Source organism: Aptenodytes forsteri, unplaced genomic scaffold (assembly GCF_000699145.1).
Source record: "Aptenodytes forsteri isolate BGI_AS27 unplaced genomic scaffold, ASM69914v1 Scaffold371, whole genome shotgun sequence".
In the NCBI taxonomy this organism is placed as follows: Eukaryota; Metazoa; Chordata; class Aves; order Sphenisciformes; family Spheniscidae; genus Aptenodytes; species Aptenodytes forsteri.
Window position 1 is genome coordinate 2,157,097 of NW_008795322.1, and position 8,307 is coordinate 2,165,403.

Consider the following 8,307-nt stretch of genomic DNA (forward strand, 5'->3'; position numbering starts at 1 on the left):
AAAGTCCTTGACTAGTGTAAGCACTGCTTAGCAACAACTGAAACATCGGTGTGTTATCAACATTGTTCTCATCCTAAATCCAAAACACAGCACTGTACCAGCTGCTAGGAAGGAAATTAACTCTATCCCTGCTGAAACCAGGACACAGTGTGAAAAAGATTACTGGGAAAACAGCTAAGGGTCTGAAACATGCCAGATTCGCTTCTGCAGTTCTCAGACATGAGAAGATATGAAGTTCAAATGAAAGACATAATTCTCATGGGTACTGCATATGGAATATGTGCATCAATAGGGCATCTTCTAGGAACACCAGATAAGCTTTATTAACTGTTGGCATAAAGTCAGGAATATGCCTCTTCCACAAATAAATATGCAAGACTAATTCATCTGCCCTGTAATAGCTCACCAGTATAACACCAGCGGGGGGGGGAAAAAAAGTTATCATTTTTGTCTTTTCTATGCTTCTAACAGACCTTTCAATGTTTAAAACAGTATGACCACACCATAATTTAAGATAGAAACCAGGTATCCTTCCCGCACTATTTTACTTATACAGGTGCTCCTATTTATTACCCCTCTCAAAAAATTTGCCCAGAAACATCCTACAGCCACCAAAGACAGACTGATCCAAGTCTTATAGAAATCAAAGTACATCCTTTACCTGTTTAGAACATTCTCAGAGGTATGGCTGATCACCACCTAAGCTTTTTCACAGGAACCTAGAGGACTAACTATGAAGCAAGAATGAGGACAGCTCCTTTGTATATTTTGTACAAGGAAATCTAATGTGTCATCAACCTGTTTTTTTTTTTTATTCAACTTTCTTGAATAAACTTGGGCATTTAGCCTGCTCATGTAATGTGAAACAATAAGGTCAGAAGTCACTACATGGCCCGAAGTAGTCCGCAATGTAAGCATAATTCACTATTGCATAAAGATGCGTAGCTGACAACAAAGATGTGAAGATCTGAGTTAGCTTCTGGTAATTACTGCTCACAAATCACTAAAATATCATGATTTCACATCTCATTATTTTTTCCTCCCCTTAATCAATCAGGAGTTCCAAATCAACACACTTTAAAAGCTTTCTATTGTATTTGGTTTTTAAAATAATACTGTCAAAAGTGTGGCTTTTTTTTATTTTAAAGAATTACACTTAGAAAATTTCTGAAACTTAGCCCAAGAAATTCATTGACATTGTCAACTTCAACTGCTAAATAAATCATCTGCTATTGGAAAAATGAAACAATTGCATATTAACCACTAGAATGATGATTACACTGTGACTTTAAAAAACACTAGGCTATCAAGCACAGTAAGTTGCAATAAGGATTCCTCCCAAACATATTAGTATAGCTACATATAACACGGCACTATTTCAGAAATGGACATAGTAATTGTACAGAATCTATTATAACAATGAACATTGCACACACACACAAAATCAAGTGAAACGACAACCTCACTCTAGAGAGGTTTAGCATTTAGAGACTAGAAACTTTCAATGAAGTTCTGCTGTTGGGAACAATCTATGTCCCTTTTATGGTAGAGATACTGTTGAACATTACAGTAAAAGGTTAAAACGGTTATGCTCTACCTATCCCAGTTTTCATTTATTCCTCCCGTGCACTATTTTAAAAATTTTAACAGAACTAGTTTTAAAAGCACTAAAAACAAAACAAAGCTTTCTGTGTTGGTAATGGAAAATTCCTTGTAGACCACCCATTCTCTGCTCTGCTTAACACCCCACTGTTTTCAAACGCCTTGGGGTAGTTTCTGAATTTAAAGGGTAGTTGTGCTGAGTTACTTCCCGAAGAAGAAAGGGTGAATGTGACAGAGCATGCACAAGATACAAGGAATTACATCTGTTCCGTTACTGCAGTTGTCTGCGCTCCCAGCCATTCGTCCACCCAAGCAGAAAAGCAACATTTTTTCTTGTAGTATTTTCTTACCTAGAGATTAATTCATTAAATAGTTGCTGCAGCATGGTCACCCAGGGAGGGAATGAGCACTAATGAAAGATTTGAGTAGTTGGCTTCACCTTTCCTACACAAGAGATGAAAGAATTGTAGTTGATCTTACAATAAGTTTGATTCAAAGAACAGAGTTATTTCTCTTAACTTTTCACTGACACTGCAACTCAGTGCTAATGTACAAAGGTAAGCCCATCCCAGTAAAACTCTACGGAACAATTTTATCTTTCCTGTCAGACTGATACCTTCAAAAAAACCCACCAAACAACCAAAAAACCAAAAAAACCCCAACCAAAAAACCCAAAAAACAACCCACACAAAACCACCAAACATTGCAGGCTCCATTTACAGGAGATACATTTCTGTCCAGAACTCAGAATATACTGTATACTAGTTTTGTTTTTCCTTAAATAAATCTAGAAAATAAAACTCAATTTTTTTTATTTGTACCGAACAGTGACAACTCACTTCAAAACAATAATACAAACCTCTGGTATCTAAAAAGTTATCTAATATTTGAATTACCTTTCTACAATTCTATCAACCTGTTTAGGGCTTTTAAAAAAAAAAAAAAAACAGAAAAGCAACTACAGAAGGCTTGCGAAGCATAGGCATTATCTTCTATCAGTTGCATGAAACATTACCACTAAGATCGACCCTTGTGATTTCTCTATTTCTCTTAAAGCCCTGTTCCTGGTATCAGAAGACTGGATGGAAAAAAAAACACCACAAAACCAAACATACACAACAATAGCTTCAGCTCTTATGTTAAGAAAGAAAAGCCTGGAAGCATCATGTAAAAATAAATTAATGAGTTCCAAAACTAGAAAGTGAATAAAGTGAGCCTAAAATGTAATATCCTTTCAAAATTTCAATTTAGTCTACAATCTTGTGATTTTCATTTTTTTGTATCATTTTGAAGGACTGGCCTTTAAGATTAAATTAAGGCTATGATGTTCACCCTGACTTTGGGAGAGAGACACGGATATTTTATAGGGGATAGCTTACTTGAGAAACACATGTACATACCTTCCAAACTAAAGTCAGCGTTACATTTTACTTTTGCAGAGTTCACAAGAAACATAGACCTTGATTCTACACTTGACATAGAGTAATCCTACTATCAATATGAAATGCCACTGCTTTTAAGCTACAGAGTTATAGTACATGACAGCAGTAGAATACATTGAAGTAACTGCACTGTATCAACATAATCTATTTTAACTGATAAACTCAGGTAAGTTTCTCTTAAAAATGTGTACCAAAAAAATATCAGTCCAAAAATCACAAGTACATGAAATAAAAATGACCTATCTCATCTAGTCTTTTTTTGCCAATACTACATTCAGCTACACAGCATAGCTCTATATAAATCATTTTTCACATATTCTCATCTTAATAAAAAGGCCCTCATTAAAGCCACTCGTGAACAATGTGTTTGTAATTTAGTCTTATAGAGTCTTTGCACATTATAAAAGAGACAAGCTTCACTAACAGAGACTTTTCAAAGTAGTCCAAACTGAAATATCTTTCTTGACAAGAAGAAAAGAAAACAATTTGTACATCTGAACAACAAAATCTGGAAACAGAAGTAAAGGAGACAGTAGGAAAAAAGATGTTATCAACATTCTAGGAGGTTGAAAATATGGCTAAAGAGGATAAAAATACACACAAAATTGACAAGTATTAACAAAACAGATGTCCCTGCTGTTCTGAAATCGTCTTACAGTGTACAGCTTAGTAAACAGGTAGATATTAAAGCTACTGAATTTCAACTGACTGAGCAACCCTTTTTATTACCATAGCAACCAACAATCAGAACAACAGAAATACCATTTACCTTCTGCATACGTAAAGGCCACATTATCTTTTTCAAATTTAACTCATCTCTGAGACAACATTGCCTTCCATCTTCATCAACCTTTTCCACACTACAAACACAGCCCCTTACACAAGTAAACAGTTTGTTTTCCCTCATTCTCATCCTACATTCTCCACCAGCTTTTCCAGTTCTCTCCACTCAGGATACATTTTTCTTTCTAGTCTCTCCAACGAAACATGAAATTGTACAGCACTAATTCAGCAGATTTACTTAACTGATTTATCTATAAATCAAATAGGAAGCCGTCTTCATTGATGATATTGAAAAGGTATGCTAAGTGGTATTTCAGAAATCTATTGGAAATTTGTTTAGAAAGGACTATAATAGTTAATCTGTGCTGGTTAACAGGTTGGCCCTTCTTTCTTTTACATGGCTTTCAGAATTCAAATTAACATCAAGATAGAACAATAACTACTGACATACTCTCATCTGGCCAAATTTATCATCTTCCGTCTTCTAATGCAACAATTCTATTTTTGCCTTATTTTATCTGTTTGTCTGAAAGATAAATAGGAAAGCCTGAATTATCTTTGTCTGTATCATGCTGCAGTACAGTATCGTAGGCTTTCATATCCCAGACAGCAAGCACACATAATTTTTAATGGTACTCACTCCAAACTATTTATTGGCCAAAAGTTTTGATCATTTCTAATATTCGTGTACCAAAAAAACCCCCAAAAACAATCAAACGAAAAAGGTCTTAAAAATTATTTTAGAATCCTTCCACAATACACCATGCCTTAAAGTCCAATGTGTGGGATGTGCAGTCAAATTCATCTTTGGAACCTTACACAGTAAATTTATTTATATCTAAGATGTATAGATGCCAAAATGCATTAGTCCAGTCAGTGCTTAGTACACCCAAGTGTGTGCGTACGTCACAAAGGTGTACACATTAATCATTAGAAGACTTCTCACTGCAAATCATAGTTTCAAAGACACTTTTCATGTACTAAAGCATGACTTGTACATGTCCTCCTAATTTTATCTGGTTCCTGTCAATGAGCTTTTGAAAAATTGGAGCAATACGTGTAATCTTTCTTTTCTCCGATTTTCAGGACAGAAAAATTATTGGTTCTGTTATATTTTAGTATTTCACTTTAATATTTGTAAAAGCTGGAAGATCAAGGAGGTAAAAGACTCAAATGACTAACCCTTCACAGGATAAAGATCACTTAATTTAAAAAAATAATAATAATTATGAGCAAGCTTTATGCCATTACACTGAAAGGGATACAGCTGTCTACTTGAGATATTGACATGTATTTTATTAAAAGTCTTTTTCGTCCGTGTTACATTTCAGCTTTCTGTTTTGATATCTGTTTTCCTAGATCCAAGCCAGTGTATATTAACAACTTAAATGACATCCGTGGGTCCAGATAATGAAAGGTATCTGAACATTGGGTTGTAGGTTACCTGTATCTCCATCTTAAGGAAAGTTTTCTATATTTTTTCCAAACAACCATAAACATCCAGAAGGGAGAAAATGACAGATGATAATTAAATCTATTGACAATAATAACCAGAAAGAAAGCAAGAGACACCATAAGTAATGCAGCCACAGTTGAGGAATATTCCAAGAAAGTTACCTGATTCCTATTAACTGGCACTTGATGGATAAAGCCTTATCACAAGAAGGAATGAAAGAACTAGTCTTTTTTCTGCTCACATGAAGATTGTACATGGAATGTTACAGTTTCAGCTCAAAGTAATCTCTTCGATTTAAGGTACACACTGGGTATTTATTCAGTATTTATTCAGCTTTTTTGCTACTGCTAGCTATTACTTTATTTAAAGATTAAGTAAGTACAAAAAATAAAAAGCAGAAACTGTTCACAAATCCATTCTGAAAGATAGAGAATGACTCTAAAGTAACTTAATGGGTAATCACTCTAAAAGCAAGTTTTCTTCACTGCTTTTGTGGAGTTTCAAATTGTGTCATGTCATCCAAACTACAGTTTGTTGATAATTGGGTTTTAATTTTACGATTTGAACATGTTAAAAAGTTTACAGCAATAGAACTGGAAATATTCTTAAGGTACCACAAATGACAAAGTAGTTCTCAGGTTCATCACCAGATCAGAGCAAGGGCTGTTTCCCTTCACTATCAGGCAGAACACTTCGAATGATCTGCACAATAATTCTGCAGAACACCATAAAAGGTCAAAACACATTTTATGTTCTCAAAGTTACAACAGTTTCATAACTTCCTCCTGAAATCTTTCTTAAAAGCACCTGAACTGAAATATCACAGACAAGAAAGAATAACAACGCAGAGATCACAAAAATCTAAGACAGACCTTCTTCCTACAAGAATTATGCTTAAAGGAAACAATGCGTCTGATGTTTAAGAATACTGTATTCTGTCTTTCTACATTAGTAATTCAGCCCCATGCTATGATAAAAGTAATACTAAGAATTTTATTGCAAGTAATTTTTCAGATCCACAGAAAGAGTTTTCAGTTTTCGCAATCCTAAGAATTTTATTGCAAGTAATTTTTCAGATCCACAGAAAGAGTTTTCTACATTTCCTTACATAATTTAATATCCCTTTTTTAGTTTAGTGATCAGTCTTTGTTCAAAGAATCCTAGATCTCCCATAAACTTGACTGAAACGCCGTTTCAAATACAAGACAGCATCTATCACATGCAAAGGAATGCACTGATTTTGCAACAATTAAGGGACACACTGTTACCATGGTCTATGGAAAGAGTGACACTGACAATTTTGAATTTTAACATACGCGAATACTCTGTGAAACTACGCAGGTAGTGAAGCTTTCAGAACTGCAAGCTAACAAGTACAAACATCCATTTTTGGGCAGCTTGAAGTTGTCAAGCCTAATGTCAATTTTACAAGTTCAATGTTTAACCTCCTCTTCTTCCTACTAAAGGAAGCTGAGAAGTGTCGCAGACTTTTGACATTCCGGAGCCCAGCCACAAACCCCCTATCTTACTGAAAGCTGAGGAAACTGCAGACACTGGCAGAGAAACTGATCATTAAAGTCTCTGGATTTCTTTTCCAGAGCTTCCAATAGACCTACAAGAGAACTAGTGAGCTGAGGAATTAAACTTAAAGATTTCTGACTGCTCTTGGCAAAAAGACAGGTGATTCAATTCCATGTTATGAAGGGGCACAGTTTTCACTGGCACATAATGGAGTGGATATGTGTCAGAGAAAACACTATGTACTAATTAAAGAACCCCTTGAATATTGGCAGGTATGAAGTTAGTTGAATTCCTCTTCTCTTCCCACTAGGACCACCTGATCACATAAACCTGTGCTCCAGTTCGTGTTCCAGTTCATGCTCCAGATGGATGCTTAGACCCTCCACCATCCACAATACAGAAGAACCTATACCAAGTTCAATAGAACTCTACCAAACACCATTCTTTCAGAAATTACGCCAAATCTTGTCCTGGGTAACATTTTGTAGACTTGGAAGGTGTCCATCTGGCTTCATCTATAACGACAAGATGAGAGTTGCCTATTATCTTTGCAACCTTAGTTAATCACAAAATATTCAAAATTATTTTCTAAATAAAGATGCCAGTCCTACAAAGGGTTTTTCTTGAGATACGTGCTTTAAATTCACATGTATAAGACTTTGATGTGAATAAGGGCCCAGTCACCACTACTGCAACCTTTCAGAAAAGAGGCTTTTCATTCAGAGAAATTCTAATGAGAAAATGGAAATTATTTACCAATGAGAAATTACTATTTATAAATACACAGGATGTACAACATTAACACACACATGTTGAAATGAATGCTGACATTTAACTTTATCCCTATAGGACAATGCTGCAGCACACCAGTTAAAAGCCTTACTTCCATGTGTCAGTAGAAGCAATATGCTGAATTTTTGAGCACGGCTGGAGCAGACTGCTGAGTTTTGCATGGGGGCTCTATACTGGAATCAACTGCACTGTCAACCATTTTTCAGCAGTATCTATGGCACAGACAGAACGTTATAATGCACCTGAAGTGGTGTCAGCTGTTGAGAAACCATTAAATCATACCCTATGGACATGGATTTAGTATCTGATGAGGAATTCACTACATTCAGGTGACCTTTCTGTGGTTTGAAATGCATTGTTTCTACTTCATCAGCATTTGACAATGGGCATTTAATCTTACTAGTCAGAAAAGGAATATGTCATGAGACCTGAAGCACTAATGAAAGCTTTTGATGTGCTTCACACATTTAACAGATGTGACTTACATTGATAGGCATATAAAAAGATTTGATGCTAAACACGCTCTTCCTTTTAGAACAGTTTCTATTTGTCAATTGTTCAGTGTAATGAGATTTATTTTCACTAGGGTATATTGGGGGGGGGGACACGACATGGACGGGACCAACCAACAAGTCAAAACAAATGTGGATTCTGATCTAGTGAGTTTTCACATTGTGTGCCAGTAACAGAACTGGGGGGGGGGGGAAAGAG